At 39.4% G+C, this 15,683-nt stretch overlaps 1 long non-coding RNA gene across 1 annotated transcript in view; it reads right to left on the bottom strand.

The window, feature by feature from the left end:
- Positions 1 to 10,842: 10,842 nt before the first annotated feature.
- LOC138973749 (uncharacterized) overlaps positions 10,843 to 15,683 on the bottom strand; it is a 7,219-nt gene continuing 2,378 nt past the window's right edge. The window contains exons 2-3 of the long non-coding RNA XR_011458140.1: positions 14,486 to 14,565; positions 10,843 to 10,962 (exon numbers count right to left, since the gene is read on the bottom strand). This is a non-coding gene — a long non-coding RNA (uncharacterized lncRNA). The remainder of the gene's footprint in view (positions 10,963 to 14,485; positions 14,566 to 15,683) is intronic.

Below are 15,683 nucleotides of genomic sequence, written 5' to 3'. Positions count from 1 at the left end.
ACTGGGAAATACAATTACTCACTAGCAATTTCTCAGGCGAGTCAAATCTTGCATTCATCAAATTATTGCAACTAGCATTGTAAATAAGCCAACAGAGATTACAAAGTTCAATGACCAAATCAAATCATGAAGGCTCTTCAATGGCCTGTTGTATCTTTTATCACAGACCTCCAAAAAACAGTCTTGAACGGCCGTCGTCAAGGTCTTGACCTGTGGCACCCGTACAGCTTCACGGAACAACCTCTGCAAGACAAAACAAAAAATAACATGAACTTAGATCATCAAACAACTATCACTGGTTTGAGAAAAGTCTAAAGTTTATTTCCTGACGCCTGTAAACTTGCTAAAATTCATACAGACACACAAACTTGCATACACACCATACGCTTTTACAACACACCAACTATACTTGAGTGAGGAAATTACAACACATTGTAATCCTTGTAGAAGAGAAGTAAAAAAAATACCTATACTTATATTTGTTTTAAAGTTACCTTTACTATGACTTTTTATTTGGGGGCCTTCGGAAATTCATAATACATGTACTATGACATGCAGACGCATATGTGACGACTTCATACCGTTTGCTAACATCCTTATTTCGTATGTAGTCAAAAATCCATGACACTGACAAATGAGCTCAGGAACTTGGCTTCTAGCAATTTAATGTGAAGTGTAAAAGCTTTGACAACTATCATTCACATGACGTGAAACATGGCAAATTTAAAACTGATTCCAAAGAACAAAATTTGAGACAGAAATAACTTGTTTTGTAGACATGGATTTTATCTTCTTCCTAAAAGGACCAGGATGATTTTACAAATTATGAAAAACAACACACTGTTGATGGCTTTTAGTCGCAGCGTACACCATGGTCTCTTTCCCTGCCCTCCCCCAGAGCCCCCTGTCAGCAACCTTGTAGCCTATGGAACACCTTCGCCATCACAGCATCAGTAGTCGTCTTTAGTTCATGTCCACCAACCACACCGAGGTCATGGATCTGAAACAAACAAAACAAGCCAACTGAATTCCAAAAATCAAATATTCAGACAGCTCTTTTTCACATACAAACAATTCAATCTGGAAGCATCATACTGTCACCTGGAACAAAAAATCAATAATCGCACTTGCTTTAAAAAAAAGTTTTCAGAAGAGCAAATGGTGATTGAGTGTGGCATTGTCATAAAATGTGATCACACACCTCAGGTGACCTGCATCAATCATTCAATGATATCTCACAAATCTTCATTTGGAAAGCACAAACATAGTTATGCCCATAAGAGAGCGTCAACCGTGATACTATTCAGTGTGGACAATTTTTTTCTGACCCATAATCCGACGCCTACACGAAGTGAGAATCAGAACTCACAACTTCTGCACTGTTGCATGTTTGTGATTATTTGCTTGAGTGTAGGACCAGCAACTTGAGGAAACAGCGTAGCAATTTCTGTTACAATAAAGCAAGCATCCCTGAAAACCTAGCAGATGGCAGCTCTGGCCTCAGAGCAATATTTGCATTACTTCTCACAGATGCAATGATCACAGAAAACAAAGTGGTGCATGTATTTTTCGCACCCCACATGAGAAAAAGAGGCCCATCATTGTGCGTCCCCCATAAGCATAGTTTTATCATCAAAATGTGTTCGTTAAATTCACAAATGTGACCAATACGCATTAACCTTGCATGAATTCCCAGGATAATGGGTAACTTGTCATGACTGAGAACTGCTGAACAGTTAAGATACACCCGTGAACCGTGATGACATCTGGCATCCTCAAAAAAGCACACACTCAAGATAACATTTAAAGCCTAAAGAGCGTCTAACAATAACATGTCACACTCACAAGATCTTGCTACAGTTATCTGGGGAAAATAGCACGGGCATGACTGGTCTGCTTTAAGGCGTAAAGGTCACCCAGAATTTGGAAAAAAATCGTTTTTCAGATATACTAAATTATGATGTTGCCAAAAGCTAGAACAATATCTCTATTTTCATGTGCAGTTTACATTTTGTCTCTAGCATACATAGTTTTCTTGCAATAAGTGGTCAAAGTAGGTTGGTGGGAATTAAAAATCCCTTTAATCAAGGCCTCTGTTGAATGAAATTATCGGTTCTGATGATGAATTTGATTCCAAAAACTGCTCAGAACAGTCTGACACAGATGATGAATCAGACAGTAGCTCAAGTGAAGATAGTTTTGATTCTAATCTCTTGATGACCCCCCCATAAAGGACATAGACTGATAGATGTTGAACTTTTTGCTGTTTTATGTGGTGAAAGTTCGCGCGAAATCACAGGCAGCTACACTGTCTGCATGATCAACTTGTTTAAATATTCACCTATTCCATTGAAACTTTGCACATCAAATGTTCACTTGACTGGCTATATTGTGTTCTAAAATAAAGCTGATAATCAAAAAAATATAATTTGTTTGATTGTGTGATATATCATAATAATATATAGAATTATAGTATTCTTTTCTAATGCTACTAAAAGCAAAATTTCCAACAAAACAGAAAGCTTTTAGAACATAATGTAGGTAATGATGCTTTAAATATGTGTGCCAATTTATTTTTCAATTGGACACATACTTTTTTTCCAAGAGTGCATTGAAAAATGCTAAAATTAGCATTTTTGCAGGTTTATTTTGCCCATTTTGTTACGAACTAAATAATTCTTTCAGTTGTTCTATTTAATTTAGACATTCAAACTTGATGTTTTCTGAAAATATAATGATTTTTGAAGAAAACTACCAAACATCAAGCCAATTCATTGATTGCAAGTGACTGAATAAAAAAATAACAGTTTTGGTCCGACAATCTCCTTAACAATAGCATTCAAAGCCACCTACCAGTACCACTGATCACTCCTTCGACAGATCCATCATGTGCCTTCAACATCTTCCACACTCAACAGTAAAAAGATGGCTCCATCGAACAGTAGCAAAGGTTCTGGCTCCACCATGATTCTTTGGCGACCAATTACTAAATTAGTCGCATCAACTGTAGAACCTTCTCCAGCAGCAAGAACTGATGTTAATCTTGCCGCTCTGCTCGTAGTCTCGTGTCCGCTGAATAGAAGAAAAGAAGAACAAAAAGTCATGTACATGAAGCAATACATATTTTAGACAATCTGTCGGCCTGAAGAGAAACCATCAGCACTAAAAACCAATCTGAGCAAATGTTCAAAGTAAATGTGACATCTCTATATTTTTGGATTCAGAAGAAGATGAGGAATATATATATATATATATATATATATTATATATATTGCAATTATTTTTAAAGGGGCATACAGAGTGGCATTTGATGGGGTCAAAAGATGTAGGGATTCAGGGATTCAGCAGTTGGAGATGAACATTTTTGTGTGTATTTTCTTGAAGCAGATTTCATTTTTTTGGAGAAAGAAGAACCAACACACACACAAAATCCTTGTTTAAAGTTAAACTGACCTAACGTGTTCCTCCAAACACTAGAACTTTTTGTATTCATTCAAAAATATTAATAAAAAAGGTTAAAATTAAAATTAAATTTTGCAGACTTCGGAAGAAAAGTTACTCTTCTCTGGCATCCCGCAGACACAGTTCACACTTTCTCATCAATGAGATGCCTGTGTTAATTAAAAACAAACATCAATAAAACTTAAAATATTTTTTTTAATATAAAAATAAAATCGACCTACCGCTCCCACCCTATTTTTTCCCCTTTACTGGAAACAGTACATTTGTTTCACTAAAACAGAAAAAAGATATCAGCTGGATTTGTTTGACACATCTGGTTATAACTAAAAGAATCAAACACAAAATAAGCCAAAGTCACAGAACAAAAAGACGCTGTCACTATCAATGACTCTGAATGAGGCACTCATTGCTATCGAGCCATACCTGTTCATCTTCACCTCGCCGCCGGGACGGAACGACAGTCTGCGTTACTGGCATCGGTGGCGCTTTCACCTTCAGTTCAAACAAGCAGTGAGCACCGTCATACTCATTGCTTTCTGAAAAATAAATACTTGGAAGTTAAATAGGATCACATTGATTCCCAAACCTAACAGTAACACGCAAACATCAAAACTGGAATATTAATTATTAAATATAAGCATGGCAATTTCACTAAATTAGTAAATTTATTTTCTCTGCGTATGTATTTATTATTTCTCTTTCAAAAAAATATCTGTTTTTCAACTTTATCACTGCACACAGTGACACAGCCTCTGCCTGCCTCTCTGATCTATGCATGCCTCGGGAACAAGGGTAATTTCTCTCTTTTCCGAGACTCAGACACAGAATGTTCCACTATGTCAGAATGCGGAACTGAACGTTGAACATTAGTGGAAAAATAAAAATATACAAATAAAGAAAACAGATATATGAAGAGCCTATTACTACTAAAGCTCCTGACAACTGCTGCCGCAATGACTCGATCAGATTAGGAACCAACCAAAGTTAACCAAGAAACAGACAATGAGACATAAATTGTTAAACGAAAATTCAGTTTTTATGGTACCGTATGCGACCCGCGAATCGGGATTCGGATGGCATTTTCACTCTTCCACAACTCCTTAAAAACAAACCACTGCATCAATCAACTTTATGTTTTTGGAAAAGTTAGTTCATTCATTCATCCTTCAGACAAAACAAACATGAACGAATAGAACAGTGTTCTTCTAGGCGGAAAAAAAATCGAAAGTGTGAGAAACTCTCTCTGCCACTCAAAGCCGGGCAAAGGCCGCAAGCTATCAAAAATTCTAATTCCCAAATCTTTCCTTCAGTTGATCAACTAACCTATTCTTAAAAGAAGTCAATCTTCATTTCAGAGAGAAGGATAGGATTACCTTGCATCCAATAAGCAAGTCAAAAATACAAGTCAATAAGAAGAAAAAGCAAAATATTGCCGATACAATGTGGATTGGCAGTCTTCTAGCCAACAGGAAGTTAGAGATTGAAGTATGGCTGACAGACAAGGGAAATAACTTCAATAAATTTTCGCAGTCAAGGTAACTGTCTCCCCTGGAATTGAACTTTCATCTGAAGATTTTCTTCCACAGCAAAATAAAATAAAATTAAAAAATTCTGAGAACAAATTTTATGTAACCATTAACATCAGCCTTTATTTTGAGTAGATAATTAGTTTCAAAGTTTACATTTTTTTGTTTAATCTAATTTTTTTCATATTTTTATCTGTTTGTTATGGGTGTTCATATAGATTTCAGTTATCTTTTCTGTTCATATAATAATGTTCTTATGCTTTGCATAGATTTTTCCACGACATTATTTTGTGGAAAGCTGATTCCTACAACAATACCAAATGCCCATTACAATAATAATAATTGTCAGTAAGTACTGGTGTCACATGACTGATGTGAACCAGTTGATTGGCTAATGGCGATGCGCTAAAACTGTTAGCGCACTCTTGGAGTGCGCTAACTTTTCCACAGAGCGTATTCTTCCGCCCTTTGCCTAAGCGAGAGTGTACTCTCATCCTCAGAATTAATGAATGACATGTAGCTTATATTCTCCACAATACCAATGATTATGACCATACATTTCCTGCTTCTCAATTAAAGCAGAAGTGGTGTTTTTTCTGACAGATTACATGTGCCTGTGCCACAGTTGCCACTGATATAAAAATAGAACCCGCTGTGTCTAATTTTTCAGTTTCGACTTGTGAAGATTCCTCTCATAATAAAGCCATGTTAGTGGCATGTAGCTTATTATCCACATTACCAAATGATGAGTTAGTATACAATTCCCAGCAGCTAACAGAAAACACAAGTGTTATTCCGATAACGTAGCAGCTAGATCAGCACGTAGCAGACTACACTGAAATACGACTGCATCTGTTCAGTAAATGAATGTTTTCCGAATTATTATTTCAAGGCAAGAACAATCGGAATCGAAAACGTGTAGGGTTTAGAACGTTCTTACCATTATAAGACTTATTACCAGCCTGCCTCAGCGTGCAGACTCAGTGCAACGTGACGAGGAATTTTTGTTTTTTAAATGCGACTCAGTGCATTGGTTCGATTGCATAGCAGACGACATAAATCCCGCTCAGCAAATTAACATGTTGGGCAAATGTGAACAATAAAACGATGGGGATATATACTGTTCAAAAAAAGAAACGCATAGCTTGTAATATTTGGTTAATTTAATTATATGGCTACAAGGATATCCACCAAACTGCAGAAAATGTGTATCTGGTCGTCGACCTTTCGTCCATTGCCACAAGTGAGCTCTGCACGTGACGCATGCGTTATCAGTGGCTACAATGTCAAAATTGCTCATTTGGCATGACCACTCGTCATGCTTCAGTGTAATCTCGTGAAACTCGGGGAATATTGAGCTCTCACCATGTCTTCCAAAACCCATAAAAGCGGATTGTTCGCCACAAAGAAATCAGACGACAATTCAGCGACGAAAGATGGCCCGATTGAGCAGAGAAGACCGCCAAATTGCATTGGGTCGTTTACAAGCAGGCCAAAGTCAAAGTGCAATCGCCAGGCACTTCCACGTGTCCCAGAGCACCATCAGTAGACTGTGGGTCAGGTTTCAAGCCACTGGCTCCGTTGCTGACTTGCCACGAGCGGGAAGACCAAGGGCGACAACTGCTGCTCACGACCGCTTCATACGGCTCCACCACCTCCGGAATCGTTTCCTGTCGGCCTCATCTTCTGTCCAGGCTCTCCCCGGGCCACACCGATTATCGGACCAGACCGTGCGGAACCGCCTGCATGAAGCTGGTTTGAGAGCTCGCAGACCTCACAGAGGAGCTGTCCTCACCCGCCGCCATCGCCAGAACCGAGTGCAGTGGGGCAACCAGCACGTTCGTTGGACCGTCCGGAATCACTGGAGACACGTGTGGTTCAGCGACGAGTCCTACTTCCTGCTCCAGCGACATGATGGTCGGAGGAGGGTCTACCGGAGAGTAAACGAACGTTACGCGCCCAACTGTGTGGATGAGGCACCCGTTCATGGTGGTGGAGGCGTCATGGTGTGGGGGGCGATCAATACCGCTGGAAGGAGCACCCTGGTGCACGTCCAAGGGCGCATAACTGCCCAGCGATACGTGGAGGAAATTTTGCGCCCACACGCCCTTCCTCTTCTGGCTGACAAGGATGCCATATTCCAGCAGGAAAACGCTCGCCCGCACACAGCACGACTCACCACCCAGTTCCTCACCGACCACCATGTCCCGGTGCTTCCCTGGCCATCCATGACGCCAGACATGAACCCGATAGAACACCTCTGGGATGAATTGCACAGACGTGTGCGCAGGCGAGAAGAAGCGCCGGCAAATCACCGCGATCTATTGCAGGCACTTCAGGAGGAGTGGGACACCATCCCACAGCAAGATATCCGGCATCTGATCCAGTCCATGCCCAGAAGGTGCCGGGCAGTTGTTGCTGCTCAAGGCAGTCACACCCCCTACTGACTTGACAGCCTCGGCACCCAATCGTATTGATTGACTGATTGATTTGAAGATGCAAATGAACTGTGTGTGCATTCAACTGTGTCCATACCAAATTTCAAACAAATAATCTAAATATTGGATTTTCTGTTAATTTTTTCGAAAAATAAAACAAATTTGGCAAGTAGCAACTATGCGTTTCTTTTTTTGAACAGTATAATACGTGTAGGGTTCAGAGCATTCTTACCATTTATATTTAGTACCAGACTCCCGATCCCCCATGAGTGAAGATACCACACGAGAAACATGCCACATTTATTTTGAAAATGTGCTTTCCGTCGACCTTGGCAAGGGGCAAAACTCTGCACAGTCAATCTGTCGAAGCTCGATGAAGGTTTCGAATCGCAAATAACTAAGAGAACAGTCCTTTCTCCGAGTTTAAATGAGGTCTCTATGAAAGATCATCACTTTTTAGCTTAACGCTACACTGGAATTTACCAACAGAAATTAAAACAAGAGTTTGCGTGTGACGAAAGCACGACACACTTAAGACAGCCCACACAAAAGTAGATCCAGTGACACAAACCTGACCACACAGTTACGCCTATCCAAATGCGCGTTGCAAAATGTGCGTTTTGAATCTTCATTTTTATCTGGCGGTACTGACAATACCGTTATTGAAACAATCCCAATGCACTAAGGGATTTATAGAGCAAATCTCGAAAATAATTATTGAACTCAGCGCTATGCGCTTCGTTCAATAATGAATTTTCTCGATTTGCTCTATAAATCCCTTAGTGCACTGGGATGTCTCAATAACTTAAATAATACATGCTAAAACAATTATAATGATAATACAAATTAAAATAATCATATTTAATTTAAGATAAAAATAATCAGGATAACAATTAAACAAATAAATATTAGTAATAAAAAAAATGATTAGATACAAATTAAATGGGAAAACCATTTAATTTATTTTTTTTTTTATTAAACTTTTAAATGTATTTTTTTTTAACCGAAACTGGCTTAAAGATAAACTGAAAAATAACGGATTGAAAGTTTATATGCAATTTTTTTTCAAAAACAAAAAGAAGTTTTTGAAGAAGAATAACTATTCATAACCAAAATGTAAAAGTAAATATTTTTTAATAACATAAAATATAATAAATTATTTCATAAAGAAAAAGCATAAACGCACGGTATAAAATTAGGAAAAACAATAATTGCAATCACCTTTTTCAAATCCATGCGTGCTATACACTGCGTGGTGAAGTCGTTTCGAATGCGACAAAAGTTGGCGAAAAGTAACGCGCGCGAAGCGAAGGTGTCAAGAAGGCCGTACGCATCCCCGCATGAAAAACGCAGAAATAACGCATGCGTCACGCAGAATCATGCTGGCTGGGTAGTGCTACAAATATCACGGACATTACAACGACGAACATTCGGCTATGTTTGCTTTTTTTCAATCGGCGGCCGTGTTGCTGCCGCAGTTCGTAAATCGGGCGCCTGTGCCGCGTCACTAAAAACTCAACGTGACGTTTTTGGTAGTCCGCCGCATACAAATATAGTTCGTCAGCTTTTATTAATTTTACATAAAGACTTGCAAGGCTTGGAAGTGTGCTTTTAAGTCGATGACTTGATCATGTCTTAACTTTGTCGCATTTACCATGTGGATGCAGAAATATCTTTTTTAAGCTTACTTGTGATATATGTATTGATACGCGCACTTCCGAATGCAAGCTAGCTTTTAGCACGTTTTGTTAGTTCAGTTCGACCGGTGCCGTCAAGGAAGACAGACTGATCCTCACTGCTTTCCTCAGATAACTAAAAGTGCCAACGAGGTAATGTGATCTTTGTAGAATGTTTCGCTACTTTTCTCAGATAACTTTTAAAGCCAACGAAGTATGTAGTCTTGTAGAATATTTTCACTGCTCTCTCAAATGTGGTTGTAACGCCTGCAGGACACGTGAACTAAGTTGCATGAGCGGGGATGTAGCTCAGTTGGTAGCGCGCTGGATTTGTATTCAGTTGACCGCTGTCAGCGTGAGTTCGATCCCAGGTTCGGCGGAAATTTATTTCAGAGTCAACTTTGTGTGCAGACTCTCTTCGGTGTCCGAACCCTCCCCCCGTGTACACTACATTGGGTGTGCACGTTAAAGATCCCACGATTGACAAAAGGGTCTTTCCTGGCAAAATTGCTTAGGCACAGTTAATAATTGTCTACCTATACCCGTGTGACTTGGAATAATAGGCCGTGAAAGGTAAATATGCGCCGAAATGGCTGCAATCTACTGGCCGTATAAAATTTCATCTCACACGGCATCACTGCAGAGCGCCTAGAACTGTACCCACGGAATATGCGCGATATAAGCGTCATTGATTGATTGATTGATTGATATTTTCGTAATATTTTTGCGGGCTCGTTCATGGCATGGGCTTCACGTGATATGTGCCAGGTCTTTTTTTAGCTGGACTCTATCTGACACATAACTCAGAGGCATAGTTAGTTTGGTCTGTTTTTAGTGCAAGTATGAGTAACGAAAATTACAGATAGCGATACCTTTTGAGATAGAAAAGGGAGATCACCCTCATGACCTTCAATTACCGTAACATATAGAAGGGATAGTTCCCTTATACTGACATCAGCGATTTGTACTCGGGCTTGATGTTGCATTTGTTGACGATACAGACTTGGAATTTGCGTAATGTGTGCCATGTTTTAAGTTGGACTCCACCCTAGCTTATTCTTTTAGCTATGTCATGCTCAGTCCTTCTTACTATTGTGTGTCAGTTTTTATGAGATGAACTTGGAACTCGCATGACATGTGTCATGTTTTGAATTGGACTTTTTTCTGGATTTTATATCGGCTATTTCTTACTTGGTTTTATCATTGTGTTTCAGTTTTACGACACCATGGGTTATGCAGAAAAAGAAGAATAAAGCGATTTACATAACCTTGCGTGCCAGTGTTAACGTTGGAAGGAAGGCAGTGACAGGCCGAGATTCGCATGTGTGAAAGAGCGTATTCAAGCGTATCCGGTGGGAGTGCTAAACCTAGCCCTGTAGTCCTGCTGACAAGGACTGTGTAAGTTAGACTGTGCTAAACCGTGTATTACGACTGTGGACCAATTCTGCCTTTAAAACTAATACATTAGCTGTTAGCTGGCACAAAACTATTTTTGTTTGCAAACAGATTAAATTGTTTCATAATCAGTAAAAGGGATGTTTATCTCCAACAATGTATTTGAGCGCCCTGTGACAACATTATTGTCTGCAGCTGTACAGCTGTTCAGTTTGCACTGAGTAATTTCGCGGCACTATTTGACACAAGTTCCGCATAACAAATAACTGACATTAAAGCTATACACGTTTGTCTACAAGCTATGTGTTGTGTCTCTGTCTCATTCATCGGACATGTACATACTGGGACAGTTCTGCTCATCACTGTTGTCACCGCAGTTGTCCCATCCATCGCTCCGTCCATCACAGCGGGATGACTCTCGTATACACTTGTTGTTCGCGCACTTCCACGCGACATTTCCGCACTCTGTGGAGGATGACAGAAAGTTGTGACAGCGTGCATTTGCAAGAAATACTAAAACAAAATACACACACACACACACACACACACACACACACACACACACACACACACACACACACACACACACACACACACGTGCGCATTCTACAGTGTGTATGTGGAGGTGAGGGGTAGTTGGGTGGGGGTATACTTGAATAAGATAGACACAGTCATCCATGCAATGGTATGGCGCAGAAGGTAAGCAAGGAATAAACAAACATACACACACTTATTTTCAGTCTCAACGCGTGCCATTCTTTCAATCGGACACTTTTCATAGTTAAATAAAGTACACCTAACGCGCCATTGTTAAAAGTTTTCTGACAATTTCGACATTCGCTGTACTGTAATTTAGAAACACCCATAATGATATTCTCAAAACTGCTCTAAAACTATGCTAACATTGATAAAGAAAATAATTTTAATCAGCGAACGGTGTGCTTTGCCCAGCTCTCGCGTAACAGGAGCCGGATTCCGTTCGTCATTATATTTAAGCAGTCGCCCAAAGATCACTTGGGTCAACCCGACGAGGTTGGGGTTGCTACCACTTTATGTGACAGTTTATAACATGATTTTTAATCTAGAGTCCTGGGGCTATTCGTTATACCGTCCTTTATCTTTTCTTTTCTTCTATTCGTTGACGGTTGTCCATATTAGAGAGAGAGAGAGAGAGAGAGAGAGAGAGAGAGAGAGAAAGAGAGAGAGAGAAAGAGAGAGAGCGAGAGAGAGAGAAAGAGAGAGAGAGGCAATGAGAGAGAGAGAGAAAGAGAGAGATAGAGGGGGGGAGAGAGAGAAAGAGAGAGATAGAGAGATAAAGAGAGTGGAAGCGAGAGAGAGAGAGCGAGAGAGAGACAGAAAGAGAGAGAGAGAGAAAGAGAGAGAGAGAGAGAGAGAGAGAGAGAGAGAGAGAGAGAGAGAGAGACACACACACACACACACACACACACACACACACACACACACACACACAAGTTGAGTGGAAAAGATCAGCTGAAATCTCAAGTCCGTGTCACAGAAAGTGTGTTCTTTGGGCTGTCGTACTTTGAGCAGGAAATATCTAGTTACTTTGTAGAAGCAAGGACACCACAATTGGCCATGCGCGTCATGAGATATTTGTATGTGAAAAAAACCTAGTGAACACAAATACCTCCCCTGTGAGTAACAACACTGAGCAATGTCTTTGCTGCAGTTATCGTTATGTTACTTGCAACGACGACGGAGATGATGGTAAAAGCGAAACATACTCAAGTTCTCGTCGCTCTGCGGTGGTCGTCTATCGGTGACGTCAGTCTCCCTTACTCTAAAGGAATCAATCGCTGCATATAGGGTTATTGAGTTGTAAGCAAATACACTGGTTAAGCTGCTTCTTTAGTTCCGTTTATATATTTGCAATTGACATTTGTAGACTTGCGAAATCCAAACAATAATTTAGGCATATAACAAACTCGACAATTATTGTTTTACGACTAACATGTTTTGATCGCTGTGACGTAGCTCTATCCTTGCGTCCTTTATTCTAAAACTGTTGACAGTCTGTGCAGAAAAGGGGTATCAATTCATATTACCCAGAAGTTACCAGCTGACACGTTGACAGCTCTTCAAATAATTCAGATTAGTTAAGGACACAACCAACATGGAAGTACATGTAGTAGATATTGAAACACACACACCACTTTGACTATGTCATTGAAATTGGTGCTAAACATATCCAAACAAATACAGCAACAAAAACCCTGCTCTATTTGTGTTGTGGGTTTTGTTTAAATCAGCGGCCAAGATTTGCATGTGTCAAAGGGCGCGATCAAGCGTATCCGGCGGAAGTGCTAAAACTAGCCATATGACATCCTGATGACAAAGAATGTGTACGTTAGAATATGGTAACCAGTTATTAGCCCTGCATGTTCAGTGCATTGTTTTTTTAATTATGTCCCGATTCTGACGTCATGGACTGACCACCACCACTGATCTACGAACTTTGCAAGGTTTCTCCTAAACAGTTAAACGCGTCGTTTTCACAGTGCGAATAATTCATATTTTATGATGCTAAAATCAACAAAAGTAATAACACGTAACGAATAGCAGTGAACAGTATGTGCTCACAGACGGCTTCTCTTTTTGTAAAGTACGCTATTTTTAATAGATAATTGCAGATTCATAAAAAAACGCACTCTTGTGGCGTTTTTGCATGATAATAATTTTAAAATCATGATTTGGAAAAAAAACCATATAAAAGCATGACCTATTTTTGTTCATCGCCTGTCTGTTCAAGATTACAATGCAAACAAGAAGGAAGGATAACTGAAACGAGTTTCAAAGAAATAGCAGCAAAGATCAGGAAAATTACGCAGTCTACTTCCGGGAGAAGAACAACCTTCTTTTTATGGAATTAGTTAATATATATTTCCAGTCATGTATTCACAAGGATGCCTAACAAGTGTCAATGGACATGTGATTAATTGCATGACAGTCTTTTTCTTCTGCGTTCGTGGGCTGAAACTCCCCCGTTCACTCATGTTTTTGCACGAGTGGAGTTTTACATTTTTGACCGTTTTAACCCCGCCATTTAGGCAGCCATACGCCGTTTCGGAGTAAGCATGCTGGGTATTTTCGTGTTTCTATAACCCACCGAACTCTGGCATGAATGACAGGATCTTTTCCTCGCGTACTTGGTCTTGTGCTTGCGTGTACACAAAAGGGGAAAAGGCAGTCTTCACATAACTTGACCTGGGAGATCGGAAAAATCTCCACCTTATCCTACTGGGCGCGGCCGGGATTCGAACCCACGACCTTGGGATTTGGAGGCCGGCGTCTTACCACCAAGCCATTGCGCCCGTCTGCATGACAGTCTAAAATAACATATCCAGTTAATATAATATGCAAAGCACCAGATACATATTATGAGTTATTTATAATCTACTGACTGTTAGCAAATGTTATTACCAATTCAGTGCCCCATATGGCTTTTTGACCAATCGAAAACTCTATCAAAATTCGCCAAAAGGCTCATTTTGATATATTTTTTCTCGACATGTCTTGTTATCATTTGCTAACAGTCAGCATATTAGAAATAACTCATAATAACAGACATGTCTCACAAACGATATCAGCATTCGCCTAAAAGGCTCTTGCTTGATATCTTTTTTCTCGACAAGTCTGTTAAAATTTGTTAACGGTTAGCATATTAGAAATAATTCATAATATAATTTTTGCAACCGTTATTATGAAACATTGTAACGAGGCTTAGTAACCATAGAATATACTCTGGTAACCAAAGAAAATACACCATATTCGCCTACTGAGGATAACAGAGTCAAACAAGTAGGTCAGTTCTATGAGTGATATCAAACAGCAGCTGGGCAGAATATACGATCAGGCTTGCCCATGGTGTTATAGCATGTTCCCATTCGCACATAAACCAACAGCTACATTTACAACATCTAACATTATCGAGTACGTTTTTAAAGGCACATTTCATGTTAATACTTACCACCCTGAGCCATGGGGATGGTGCATGATACAAGCAGTGCCAGGATGCAAGGTCGGTAGATTACAGAGAATCGCATCGTCCTTCAAAAATAAATGAATATTAGAATAAAAGAACATTCATTGTTGCTATGAAAAAGGCGGAGATGATCAGTGTTGCGTTTTTATGTTTAGTCAAGTTTTGACTAAATATTTTAACGTAGAGGGGGGAATCGAGACGAGGGTCGTGGTGTATGTGTGTGTGTGTGTGTGTGTGAACAAGAACAACAAAAACAAGAACAAATGTTTATTGTCCTCAAACCAAAAAGGTTATTGACACATTGCTATTAATTCTAAAGCATTCTGCGACAAACCTTCCTAGACATATTTGAACATCTTTGTCCATAAATATTTCACTTGGTTTATAATTAATATAATATAATGTGTGTGTGTGTGTGTGTGTGTGTCTGTCTGTCTGTCTGTCTGTCTGTCTGTGTGTGTGTGTGTGTAGAGCGATTCAGACCAAACTACTGGACCGATCTTTATGAAATTTTACATGAAAGTTCCTGGGATTGATATCCCCGAACGTTTTTTTCATTTTTTTGATAAATGTCTTTGATGACGTCATATCCGGCTTTTCGTGAAAGTTGAGGCGGCACTGTCACGCTCTCATTTTTCAACCAAATTGGTTGAAATTTTGGTCAAGTAATCTTCGACAAAGCCCGGACTTTGGTATTGCATTTCAGCTTGGTGGCTTAAAAATTGATTAATGACTTTGGTCATTAAAAATCGGAAAATTGTAAAATAAAATAAAAATTTATAAAACGATCCAAATTTACGTTCATCTTATTCTCCATCATTTTCTGATTCCAAAAACATATAAATATGTTATATTTGGATTAAAAACAAGCTCTGAAAATTAAATATATACAAATTATTATCAAAATTAAATTGTCGAAATCAATTTAAAAACACTTTCATCTTATTCCTTGTCGGTTCCTGATTCCAAAAACATATAGATATGATATGTTTGGATTAACAACACGCTCAGAAAGTTAAAACAAAGAGAGGTACAGAAAAGCGTGCTATCCTTCTTAGCGCAACTACTACCCCGCTCTTCTTGTCAATTTCACTGCCTTTGCCATGAGCGGTGGACTGACGATGCTACGAGTATACGGTCTTGCTGAAAAATGGCATTGCGTTCAGTTTCATTCTGTGAGTTC

This window comes from Littorina saxatilis, linkage group LG8 (genome assembly GCF_037325665.1).
Source record: "Littorina saxatilis isolate snail1 linkage group LG8, US_GU_Lsax_2.0, whole genome shotgun sequence".
Taxonomy (NCBI): domain Eukaryota; kingdom Metazoa; phylum Mollusca; class Gastropoda; order Littorinimorpha; family Littorinidae; genus Littorina; species Littorina saxatilis.
This window is presented reverse-complemented; position numbering and strand designations above follow the sequence as displayed.